The sequence below is a fragment of the Nicotiana tabacum genome, chromosome 5 (assembly GCF_000715075.1).
Source record: "Nicotiana tabacum cultivar K326 chromosome 5, ASM71507v2, whole genome shotgun sequence".
In the NCBI taxonomy this organism is placed as follows: Eukaryota; Viridiplantae; Streptophyta; class Magnoliopsida; order Solanales; family Solanaceae; genus Nicotiana; species Nicotiana tabacum.
This window is the reverse complement of record NC_134084.1, coordinates 96,603,295-96,616,356: the sequence shown is the minus strand read 5'-3', so window position 1 is coordinate 96,616,356 and position 13,062 is coordinate 96,603,295. Positions and strand designations below refer to the sequence as shown.

At 39.0% G+C, this 13,062-nt stretch overlaps 1 long non-coding RNA gene across 1 annotated transcript; it reads left to right on the top strand.

Moving 5' to 3' along the window:
* The first annotated feature begins 451 nt into the window (after positions 1 to 451).
* On the top strand, positions 452 to 5,893 carry LOC107817606 (uncharacterized). The gene is made up of 2 exons (XR_001655230.2): positions 452 to 1,027; positions 3,697 to 5,893. It is a non-coding gene; the product is annotated as an uncharacterized LOC107817606 (long non-coding RNA).
* The last annotated feature ends 7,169 nt before the right edge of the window (positions 5,894 to 13,062 follow it).

The window sequence follows — 13,062 nt, the reverse complement described above, 5'->3', positions numbered from 1 at the left end:
TAGATATTTTAAGTAATTTTGACTCTTTTACTTTATTTTATTACAAGAAAACAAAAAATCACAAAAATAGGTTCATTAATGTTTTGTAGTCATTTTTAATCTAAAAAAGAAATCTTAAAAAATATATACAAAAATAGTATCGTATTTTTATTTTAAAATGATATTTGAAAATGCCAAAAATAGGTTTGTTTTAATGGTTAGTTTTATTTTAGTAATTATTTGAATAGTAGGATTAATTAATAAATGGGCCCGTATTTTTAATCTCGTTCGCAGGGGAAGAATAGAACTTGGGCTCAAGCAACCTATTTTATGCCTAATTTTGGACCTAGCCCATAATTTCCAAGCCCATAATTCCTAGGCCCATACCCCTTAACCTAAAAACCTGCCTAAACTTAGACTCTACCTATATATTAGTGCTTAAAAAAAATCAAAAAGGAGGAACGAAGTGATGTGGGCCTAAACCGCTAAAAGGCTGAAAACGACATAAAGAAAAGCCATCTCCATTTTTTGCAAAGGGGATAGACGATTCTCAGATTTAGCACTAAAAAATTCCCTAAGGTTCAATTGAACAAAGAAAAATCAATAGCAACATTGCGTGTGTAAGAGAGGGAGATCGGCTATATTGACATCCTTACAGATCTCTCTCGTTCTCGTTTTCGACCTCGCGTTAGCCATGGGTCTTTGAGAAGCTTTGCTCAATCGGTTTCGAAGTGCTTAGGTCCAAAATCAGAATTTGGAAACAGCAAAAACCCGCCATCCCTTTCTTCTTCGTTGTAAGCTCCGAGAAGTTTCAAGTCCAATTTGTCACTCTCACTTTCGGTCCTTTCCGAAATAGACAAACACAGTCATTTCTCCATCACTCGTTCAGCGGAGTCCAGACCCGATCATGCCATGAGTATCGATTTGAAAGCCGTAGAGGGTGTTCGTTTTTGTGGAGTTGCTATTCAAGTTTTCCGGTCGTGTTTTGCCATCGTCGCTCATTTTAACTGCTGTAATTCGCCAAAGATTTAATTGAAAGTTTTGACAGGTTCATATTTTTACTACTCCTTATTTCATTAACAGAAGATGTTTGTGAGCTAGTTTATATACTAGTCTGTGATGCAATTTTCTCGTGAATTTTACTGATATTCCATTTGTTTGTCCTGTTTGACTGAAACTAGTCTAGTTGTGAAATTGGAAAAATTTGACAAGTGCCTAATTTTCTTTGACATGATCTGTTTCGACACTTTGCTCTGAAGAAAGAAATAAAAGTATTAACATCACTTATGGAGAGTGCAAATACTGGACATGGCTTATAAGTTTATTTAATGATTTGCTTAACCACAATAAATCAATTTTTCCAGAAGAGAATGTGTAGTTAATAGCTTATGGACTATATTTTCTAAGAGTAAACATAATTATAGCATTTAGTGTATTAATGGTCTTTGTAAATGATACCATAGTTAATAGATTTAATTTCCATATGTACGGTTGGCTTGTTTCTAGGAAGTTGTTTTCTTTTTGTTTTTGCTTATTCTTCTTTGCTAAGGCTGATGCTATTTCGGTTGAAATTGGTCGACGAGAGATGTATCCAATCATGATGTGCCTCTTCATTAGTTTGCTTTAGGCTCGGTTTAGGTTAGTATTGTGATAATATATACGTTCGCGTAATATGATTGCAAATTTAATTCTAAAAAGACTCGAGGGATGCGTTCGCGCAACTTCAATCAATTTTTCTTAAATAAATAAACAAGCGTTATTAATCGTGGACACGTTCGCGTGACATGATTTTTAATGCGCCAAAAAAAGTGTATACGTATGCGTAACTCAATTCTTTAATTACGAATAATCAAGTGATTAAAGCGGTTAATAGATAAATGCACATAAGATCTAAAGTCAGTAATTAGACAAATTTAATAAGCCAAGTATGATCAAAGCGACCGTGCTAGAACCACGGGACTCGGGAATGCCTAATACCTTCTCCCGGGTTAACAGAATTCCTTACCCGGATTTCTGGTTCGCGGACTGTTAAACAGAGTCAATCCTTTTCCTCGATTCGGGATTTGAACCGGTGACTTGGGACACCATAAATCTCCCAAGTGGCGACTCTGATTTTTAAATAAATAAACAATCCCGTTTCGATTGTCCTTTAATTGGAAAAATTCCCTTATATTTATACCCTTCCAGTGGTGTAGGTAAAAAGGAGGTGTGACAGCTCTGGCGACTCTGCTGGGGATCGAACCCAGAATCTCTGGTTCAGGGTTCAGAATTCGAGCTTATTAATATGATTTTGCTTGGCTTTATTTATTGTTGATATTACTGTATTCTGTGAAACTTTTTGTGCTAAGTACTATCTGTTTATCGCTTTAATATTGTCTGGATTGTATATAACTGTCTTCTTACGCCACCCATCCGAGTCTTCTGAAAATGGTGCATACGTTCGCGTAGCCTGCTTTTTCTGTAGAAATTATACCAAGTAGAACGAGGCTGGGCAAGCGACAAGGCGGTTAGACTTCAGTGCTCCCGGTACGTCGCCCCCTCCTCGGCCCCAGTTGTCCGCTCGGGTATCCCAAGTCTAGACCAAAACCCCAGGATTTAAACCTAGAAAAACACAGCCTCATGCCGGATCCCTAGTAGGAACATTTGTTTGCATCATGTGCATTTTGACTTTGGAGACTCAACACAGGGGTTGGGTCTGTCTAGGACAGGTGCACCCGAAATGAAAATACCATCTTGATGCATCCTATGTGCTACATGTTGCATTTATTCAAGGGTAAAAGGGTCATTTGGCGGACCAATGATAGTTGAGGGCAAGTGAAAAAATGAAAAAAAGGTAAAAAGAGAGGGTGAAGTGTGAGGATAAAGCGAGCGGGGCCTAATTATGTTTTCTGTTACATTTTTGTTTAAAAAAAGAGAAGAGCTTGAAAATTGAAAAGATTTTGCACTTTTTATCATTTTTCAAAATAAAAAAAATCCAAAAAAAGAGAAAAGAAAATCCAAAAAGATTTTATATGCTTCATCATTGTTCGAAAAATAAAGAGGAAAAAATGTGTTTTCTATATGTCAGTTGTTTTTATTATTCTCGCTCGTATCCAAATTGACCGAATTACGCGGGTCTGATTCTCACCGAATGTGAGATACGTAGGCAAACCTCATCGATTCCGACCCCAATTTTCAAAATCCAAAAATATTTTCCTTTAGTTCATTCTTTAGAAATCTTTCTTTAGAAAATTCAAAAAAAAGTTTTTTTTTTAAAAAAATCTCAAAAAAGTAGTTTCCTTCTTTCTGTAGTCTAAACTTAGTTTAATTTCTGAAAAATTTGAAGAAGAATCGAGTATCAACTGAACATCGACTCGATCTTTCTGAGTTAATTGGTTTGAATGCGTGAAGTCGACTCGAGTTCCTGGTTGTTAGCTCCTTTGAAATTGATTGAAGTGAAACTGAATTGCATCTCCATTCTTTAAAATTGATTGATTTTCAATTCGTAAAGTCGACTCGAGATTGTCATTGGTTTGAACTATTGTATGAAGTTCTTGTTGGGGAATTCAGTTGGGAATGCTGAACTGACCTTACGAGCTTGTTCTAGCTTTGCACTGAAATAGGATTATTTGAGATTGTTGTCCAATTCATTTCAGTCGATAGTAGCTGTTAGCGACTGAATTTGGGCTGTTGTTCTGAACTTGTGTGAGCTAAATTTGTCCTTGTTCTGCTACTCAGCTCGAGATCAATCCAGTTTGGAAGTTTACTGTGCAAGTAAATCTACGTTGCTGAAATTCTGTCGTTAAGTTTTTCTTTTCCCTTTTAAGCTTGGTTCTAGAATTATTCGAACCTGAACTTATTGTTCCTGAAAATTCTGAACACAAAGAGGGCTAAAGACAAGCTGCAAATATCAGTTTGTGATCAGTTTTGAGCAGCTTTGACAGTTACAAAAACCTAAGCAAGGACTTTCTATCAGGAGTTTCACTTGAAGGTTTCTTGGCTACATTGATCTATACTAAGGTTGTCTGCTCACATTCATTGGTTGAGAAACCTGCCATGTTCCTGCACTTTTAAACAGTTTCTGCTCAGCAAAAGAAATTTGCCATGTTTGTTGCTGCCAGTTTGGTCTAGTGTCAGTTGGTCCAGCAGGCTACAAATGTGAACCTGTAGAGTTGTCTGCCGCACAATTTTCTGCCTGGTTCCAAATTTTAAATACATTTTGAGTTTGATCCTGCACAGTTGCTAAGTTTCTGAACTGGGCTGCTGAAATTTGCACAGCTGTAGATTCTGCACTACTGCAGCCTAAGAACTGCCCTAATTTCTGCTATAATTCTGCATTGTTTTAGTTTGCTAGCTGAAGAGAATTTGAGCTAGAAAAATCTGTCGCTTTGGGGCTGAAGTTTGGTTACTGAATTTCAGATTGTACCGCTTGTTTTTCTAGCTGCAACTGATTTTTTTTTTGTGTAAACTCTTGTGATAGTCGCTAATGAATCGTTTAGGTCCAGAATTAGCAGTCAAGTTACAACCATGTTACTCAGTTCCTCTATTTAACATTTGTCGAGAATTGAGAAAAACCCATCAACTCCATTTCTTGAGGCTTTGTTCAGCATAAGAATCTGCAAACCAGATTTGTGCACTACGAATTTGGAATTCTGAAAGGTGATGTGTTGAGGTTTGCAACTGTTTATTGAAATTGCTTGAAGTGTATTGAGGCTGCAAAATTGTTTGGTTAAATTACTATTGCTTCAGTTGTTCAAGAACATTGCTCGGGAGATTACCAATAGGCTGTAACTTTGTCAGTTATTGTGAGGCTGTCCAGAATTGCAGATTTGACCAGTTCTTACATATGTGACCGTTCTTTGTAAATGGTTTGGCCATCGGCTAGTAGCTTATCTTTAAAGGAGGGGCTAGAGTTAGATAAGGCTGGATTTGTATCTTTTTTTGCATAGTATCAGATGGTTTTGGTGGTATTGAAATGGTTTCAAGTTGATTTTCAAAAAAAAAAAAAAATTCCTTTCCTCTTTTAAAGCATTTCTTTTGAAAATTCAAAAAATAAATGTAATATTTCAAAAAACTATATGTTTTTCTTTTGCTTAAAGCTTTCATGGTCCGAGTTTTGTAAAAGTAAAAAAAAAAAAGAGTTAGCTTATTTACTCCATTCCCAATCTGCCCGAACTACGCATACCTGATTCTCGTCTTTCGGGGCGTGATACGTAGGCAACCCACATAGGGTCCGGTATTCCTAGTAAACCTTAGGTTCTTGGCTTTCGGGGTCATAGCCAAATTTTGCACTTCTAGCCACCTTTTGGCCAAATAAGCCAGTTTGCAAAAATAGCCTCAATCATGTCTTGCATGTGTCCAGTAGGGAGTGTTATTGGCTTACATAGTGTTGGTTTAAAGTTTTCTTATACAGGTGTGGATCCACTTACCGGAGTTTGAGCATGACAAATACCTCAGAACCACCGCATTCAGGAGTTGCGTAAGGAGATTTTTTATATGTGTTATTTTTATTTTATTGTTGTCTTTTACTTTCTAGTTTTGTAGAGCAATGTCGAGTTTTTTGTTATTGTACTTTTTATTTTATATTTGAAAAGGTGTGGTGTAACTCAAAAATCTAAAAAAAAAAGAAGATATTTTGCGTTTTTATATTTCCGTTAGAATTTTCTTTAGAAATACTACTCCTAGAAATCAAGAAAAAAAAGAAAGTTTGAGGTGGTTTTATTTTAGGAAATTAGTATCTAGAATTTTTTTTTTTTAAAAAAATTGCTTTTATACTTCCTTTAGTATATTAGGACCAAATTTTTTTTAAATTTTTTTTTTCTTTTAGTACCTCTTTAAAATTTTCTTTAAGGCATTAATTCCAAAATCCAAAAAGATTTTCTTGTGAGTTGTTTCTTTGGGAAATTAATGAAAGATGAAAAAAAAATTCTTTTTATTTTCATTAGAACTTTAGGATATTGTACATAGAAAAAAAAAGCATACTTTATCTTTTGTTTATCATTAGAATTTTTCATTTAGGCAATCAAAATTGAAATCCAAAAACATTCTATTGTATCATTTTTATTGCTTGCTTCGAAATCTTGCGTCAGGATATCAAATGAAGATTCAAAATGTTTTTCTGTGGTTTATTCCTTAGATTTCCTTCATAAAAAAATAAAAGAATCAAAAAATATTTTTCTCTTTTAGGGTTTTTCTTTGATAATTTCTCATAGAGTATCTGTTTTAAAAAAGGAAGGAAAAAAAAAAGAAAAGAAAATGAAAATGTTAGTTTGTCTACTTCATTCCCGATCTTTCAGAACTATGCAAAAATCTGATTCATACGGCGTCATGATACGTAGGCAACCTACATAGGGTTCGATCTAATCATTTTTTTTAAAGAACTAAGGAAATAAAAGAAAAAAAAAAGAAAAAAAGAAAAAGGAAAAAGAAAAGGAAAAAGAAAAAAGAGGTGAAGTCATGGGATGTGAGAAATGAGAAGGAAGAAAAAGAGCGATAATCAGAAAGAAAAGGGGGAAGGAAAATGAGCGAGCTAAGAAGTGCTAGAAAAACAAAGAAAAGAGAGGTTGAAATGAACAAATTGGGATGATGCCAACTGACCTTTGTACTCTCGAAGTCATTTTAGAACCGATAACTATGGCTAGGTGCATTGCACATAAAGTGAGATTATCTTATGTTAAATGCCCTAACGCTAACATGATGGCTTCATTTTGTTATATTCATAACAGAAAGGTGGTTGGTTTGCGGTTTTAAAGTGGTAACTCTTCTCTGCAACATAAAGTCAAAAGGCAATGACAGACAACAACAGAACTAAGTTGGTTGATACCGTCGCTCGAAAGCAGTTGGTTGAAGAGGTAAAAATGTTAAGACAACACATGGCGGACATGTATCAGGCTTGGATGACTGGGAAGGCACCGCCTCCGCCACCACCTAGCTTCCTAGATGCCGCCCTTACCCAAGCTCCGAACACAATGCCAGATGATCCTCCATACTCTCCAGATCTACCCGCTTATCACAGCTTTCCCAACCGTCTTAGTAGCTCCGTCACTCATCTTCCAACTACCTTTCCCAAAAATTGCCCTCCTATCTTATCCGCCATCCCCAACAATGAACACCCACTTAAAGCTCACGATGCCCAATGTTACCCCTCAGAGGTTGCCCACAAAGTTTCCAACTCATACAAGCAGGGCCCGCGGAATGAGCCTCATGTTGAAAATAAAAAGTCCACAGGAAGAAAGGGGCGAGATGGGATACACAGGAGGCTGAAAGGCATAGAACAGTCCTTGAAGAACAAACAAGGAAGGGAAGACCAAGGTAGCATGACTTACAAAGAACTGTCTGTGTCCCCTGACGTTCGCCTACCCACGGGGTTTAAAGTGCCAAGATTTAACTTATATGATGGGTGTGGAGATCCGGTAGCCCATCTGAGGGTCTATTGCAATGAAATGAGAAGCATTGGAGAGAAAGATGACCTCTTGATGGCATATTTCAGTAAGAGCCTGACTGGGGCAGCTTTGGACTGGCATACTCGTCAAGATGTTGGTAAGTGGCCTACATTGGGTGACATGACTCAAGATTTTGTTCGGTGCTTTCAATACAGATCAGGTGTTACCCCGGACCGCTCCTCCCCATCTCAAATGGAAAAGAATCCCAAGAATAGTTTTAGGGATTTTTGGATCAGATGGAACGAACAAGTTGCTCGGGATAGTCCTCCCATTGATATAAAAGATGTTGGTGAACCCCGCCAACGACAGGGTCCAGTGGTCGTTCTTGTTAAATGCTTTCAGCCTCAATATCGACCCCGTGGATATAATTGTAATCCTCCCCAATGCTACTTCTCCCCACAGAACTCCCAAAGTCGTACATCACTTTCCCAGTACCCTGTCCATGATGCACCACCATATGCTCCACACCCACAAGGCCCGCGATGGCCCACACCACTTCCCCAAATGTCTTGCCCGCCCCACGGGCCTACCGAAACCCTATTGGATCAGGTTTCCGGCCCAATCAAGCATTTAAGAATGAGAGGTTGCGGAAGAAGAAAACCTTGACTCCATTGGGAGAGTCATATACCAGTCTGTTCCATAGGCTAAGGAAATTGGACATGTTGAAGCCGATCCAGATAAAAATGTCAAACCCTCTTCCAAAGAAGTTTGATTTTTCTCAGAGGTGCGCATACTGCTCAGATGCCCCGGGGCATGACATAGAGAAGTGTTGGAATTTGAAGAAGGCGATTCAGAAACTTATTGATGCAGGCGACACTATCGTGCAAAATTCAGATGCAGCAGACACTAGCCAAAGTCCGTCACCTGTGCATAATGAGACGCATATGGTGGGTGTGATTTATTTTGAAAAGGAATGTGAGAATTCTTCTGGGATCCTCAGAGGTCCACGTGATACGAAGCTTTCAGCGCTATCAGAGGTTGATCCTAAGAACGAGTAGGCAAAGGGAACCCAAAGGCAATCTGTTAAGAACAATGTGATGGAGACTTGTGAAGGTCCTAGTATTGTTGATGCAGAAGTCAGTGGCTAAGATGTTGAGTTTGATGATTGGAAAGACGCTCCTTTCTTGGTTATCCAGAGAGGAGTTTTGGTGGTATTTTGTTGTCATTTCTGTTGTCCGGGTTATTTCAGGGTTGTAATCCGGATATTGTCTTGTGATTCAAACCCTTCTATCCTTTTATTTTGCCTAGTTTGTTTAGTCATATTAGCCTGTTTAGTGTTGTCTAGGTTTGTTCTAGATTTATAACCCCAGTTTAGTTTGTTTGTTTTGTTTTCCAAACCCTTTCACCATCTGTCTAATGCAATTTTCTATTTTCTGTGATTTCTAGTCATTTGTGTTTAGTTCTGTTTTCTTTTATAGTTCTTTTCCTGTTGACTCTAGTAACATGACATGTATGCGTAATTCTCGGCCTGGTCTTAAAAATTCAGTTTAGTCATGAAGAAATGAATGAAACAGTTTTGAAGATGATAGGGACATTTGAGGGAAATAAGTAAAGACATTTTGAGATCACTTCAAGCCCGAATTGTGTGAAACTGGGGCAGATAGAACATAAAGAAACCCTACTGAAATGGATCATGCCGCATCGGGTGGAAGCTAAAGGCAAGTTTGCCAAATTTGTAGGGGGTCGTTCGTGGTAATGAGAGTGAGGGTGTTGTCCAATGTGGCTTGGTAATTAACAGATGTAAAAGGCGAATGTGTGGATATGGTTATCAAGTCAAGTATAATCAAAAAATGTTGCAAATGTTTTCCTTGGTCTGTTTAATTGTGTAGTTTGCACTTGGCATGTTTTGGAGATTGGAATGACGAAGGCATTTTGTTCTGCTATCTAAACACTTTATCCTTCGTTACCCTTTTGAGCCTTATTTATTTTCTTTCATACCCTTTTTTCGGAATCAGTAGCAAAGATCAGAAACGCAAGCGCGAAAGATGAGTAAAGGAAAAAGAGAAAAGAAAAAGAATGAAAAGAGAGAGAAGAAAAAGAAGAAGAAAGAGAAAAGAAAAAAAAAACAACAAGAAAAGAGAAAAAAAAAGAGAAAAAAAAGAAAAAAGAAGAAAAACAACAACAAAAAGAAAAAGAAGGAAAGAAGAGAAAAGAAAAAGAAAAGAAAAATCACAACAAACGAAGCAATTCCTATGTCATGAACTACGTTCGACCCGATTCCTTTTAAAGATACGTAGGCAGCCTCACGGTTCGGTCCCATCAAAATAAAAATCCAAAAGTCCCCAAGCAATAAACTGGGGCAGAAGTTGTGGTTGTTGTAAGAAATCTGATTCCGAAAGTTGTAATTTTGAACCCATGTGAATTGTTTTGGGCCTTCGATATCCTTTCCTTTTAACCCTATCCAAAAGCCCATGTTACTGTCCAAAGAAAGACCTTCTGATCAGTCTTCGAGAGATGCCAATTCAAGCAAGGAGATGTGATTCATATCAGGGGCAACACTCTGGTCCGAACAGGAAAAATAATAAAAATGAGAGAGTCTTATTGGTGAAAACCCTCACGGACATAGTAAGGTGACGGGAGCGGAGAGAAATAAAAAATGAGAGAGTCTTATTGGTGAAAACCCTCACGGGCACCGTAAGGCGACGGTAAGTTGAGAGAAAGGACAAAATGAGAGAGGCTTGACGGTGAAAACCCTTCGGGCACTACAAGTCGAATAAGGATGGTGAATCAGATTGGATGATCGGAGCATTGAAGCCCAGTTTCACGGTTTAGGGGTATAACAGGAGGTGAACATCAGACTTGCTCAACAAAATAGGCCACAGGTGCATGTCATGGTCATTAGAGTTGGTATCCACATCTGATAGGTTTCTACTTTGTAGTTTTCTTGTTAGGAATCATCTCTTTCCCTTGTCCTTTACTCTGTTCCTTTTGTCCTGTTTACTTCCTCTTCCTGAGCCTGTTTGGTCAAAATAAGTGAGAAATGACTTTAAAATTTGCCATCAGCTTTCCAATTGCGCAAAACAGGATCTGGCCAACACATCAAAGTGGCATAAGTTAGGAAAGTTCAATTCGTGAACAGTGCAATAGATAGAGGATGATGGGTGAACGAGTCAAAAGTATTCTCTATGATGAGATCAACAAAGAAGGTGGTTAACCAGTGACAAGCGAGGTCTTCCAAGCAGAAATCAAAGTTATCGTGACAAGTGAGGGAACAATAGATTTCAAGGCCAAGGCCAGTGATTTAAGTCAGGAAAGAACAACATGCGCACTAAATGGATGGAAATTAACGCGCTTTGGAATTCATGAGAAACACAAAGGTGCAGTACATGTCAACACAAGAGCGCGATGTAATAGATGGGGGGTGTTTGGTGGACGGATCAAAGGTATTTTCGGTAAAACATAAAGGTTGGTAAATGTCAGTTCATGAGCAATGCAACAGATAGAAGGAATTGGGTCTGAACGGAGAAGGGGTATTTTCTATGATAAGGATGACAGAGAAAGTGGTTAGTCCATAAGCAAGCAAGGTCCTCGAGGGGAAATCAGTTATCATAGGAAGTGAAGGAGCAATCGCCCTCAAAGTCAAGGCCACAAACCAACCACCACATTTTAAATTAACAAGATTTTTCTTTGATTGAAACAGGGGCAGGAAGTTTTGGTTGTTTCGGAGAAACCCTCCGTGGAGAAAGGAAGTCACCGAACAGTTACCAAACTGGGGCAGAAAATTTTTCTTTATTTTTGTTTATTTTGTTGAAATCAGGAACCCGCCTGGAGAGTAGGGAGTACATTTCAAGTTGAAGTCAGGAGCCCGCCTGGAGAGCAGGGAATACATTCAAGCGCAGCAGTCAGGAGCCCGCCTGGAGAACAAGGGAGTACAATTTAGGTTTTAGTTTTCAAATTCTTTGCTTTGTTTATTTTGAAGTCAGGAGCCCGCCTGGAGAGCAGGGAATACATTTCAAGTCAGCAGCCAGGAGCCCGCCTGGAGAGTAGGGAGTACATTTCAAGTTGAAGTCAGGAGCCCGCCTGGAGAGCAGGGAATACTTTCAAGCGCAGCAGTCAGGAGCTCGCCTGGAGAACAAGGGAGTACAATTTAAATTTTATTTTTCAAATTATTTGTTTTGTCCATGTTGAAGTCAGGAGCCCGCCTGGAGAGTAGGGAATACATCTCAAGTCAGCAGTTAGGAGCCCGCCTGGAGAGCAGGGAATACTTTCAAGCGCAGCAGTCAGGAGCCCGTCTGGAGAACAAGGGAGTACAATTTAAGTTTTAGTTTTCAAATTCTTTGTTTTGTCTATGTTGAACTCAGGAGCCCACCTGGAAAGCAGGGAATACTTTCAAGCGCAGCAGTCAGGAGCCCGCCTGGAGAACAAGGGAGTACAATTTAAGTTTTAGTTTTTAAATTCTTTGTTTTGTCTATGTTGAAGTCAGGAGCCCTCCTGGAGAGTAGGGAGTACATTTCAAGTTGAAGTCAGGAGCCCGCCTGGAGAGCAGGGAATACTTTCAAGCGCAGCAGTCAGGAGCCCGCCTGGAGAACAAGGGAGTACAATTTAAATTTTAGCTTTCAAATTCTTTGTTTTGTCTATGTTGAAGTCAGGAGGCCTCCTGGAGAGCAGGGAATACATTTCAAGTTAGCAGTCAGGAGCCCGCCTGGAGAGCAGGGAATACATTCAAGTTTAGCAGTCAGGAACCCGCCTGGAGAGCAGGGAATACATCTCAATTTCAGTGGTCAGGAGCTCGCCTGGAGAGCAGGGAATACGTTTCAAGTTAGCAGTCAGGGGCCCCGCCTGGAGAATAGGGTCAGTTTTTACTTTAGTCAAGCTTAGTTTATAGTTTTCCTAGTCTATTCTTTAGTTTACTCTCATCATTGCATCAGTAGTACAAGTGGTTTACAATTTTGCTAACAACTCACAAATCTTCCTAGTGCAAACTAGGGCAGAAAAATTTCTTTGTTTTGTCTATTTTGTTGTAATCAGGCGCCCACCTGGAGAACAAGGGGAGACATCTCAAGTTTCTAGGGAAAGCAGTGTCGAAGGAAGACAACTCGAGTTTCAAGGGAAAGCAGTTTCGAAGGAAGACAGTTCAAGTTTCAGGGGAAAATGGTTCAAGGCTCTAGGGAAAACAGTGTCAAGTAACAAGAGAAGACGGTTCGAGTTCAACAGTCAGGCGTCCACCTGAAGAAAAGAAAAACATCTCAGATTGCAATTCAAGTCAGCAACCAAAGAATCTCGCGGCAAGAATGCGAGTCAACAGTCCGAGGTGATCAACAGAAGTTAGCCACAATAAAGAAAAAGAGAGAAAGGCAAGAAGTGAATCCAAATGCAGAAGTTGATGAAAGATGTGAACTGCTCAAGCCATAGCCGAGGTCACAAGCACTACATGTCCGGTCTTGGTCCAAAACTCTGAAAAAGAACGAGCTAGCACCTGCAACTAACAAGCGTTAAGGTTCAAATCTAAAGTCTGCATGAAGAACCACTCAAGACTCAAGATCAAGCTTCAGAAGACTTATAGATGAGAATCTTGTAACTCGTAGTTGATAGGCTTAGCTAGTCTTTTTCATGTTTTGATTTTTGATTTAATAACAGGACTGCAGACCGGAACCTCGGGGGAACGGCACCTCGACCGGCTCTCCACCTCAGTATACTCCATCACCTCATTCACTTCTGAACT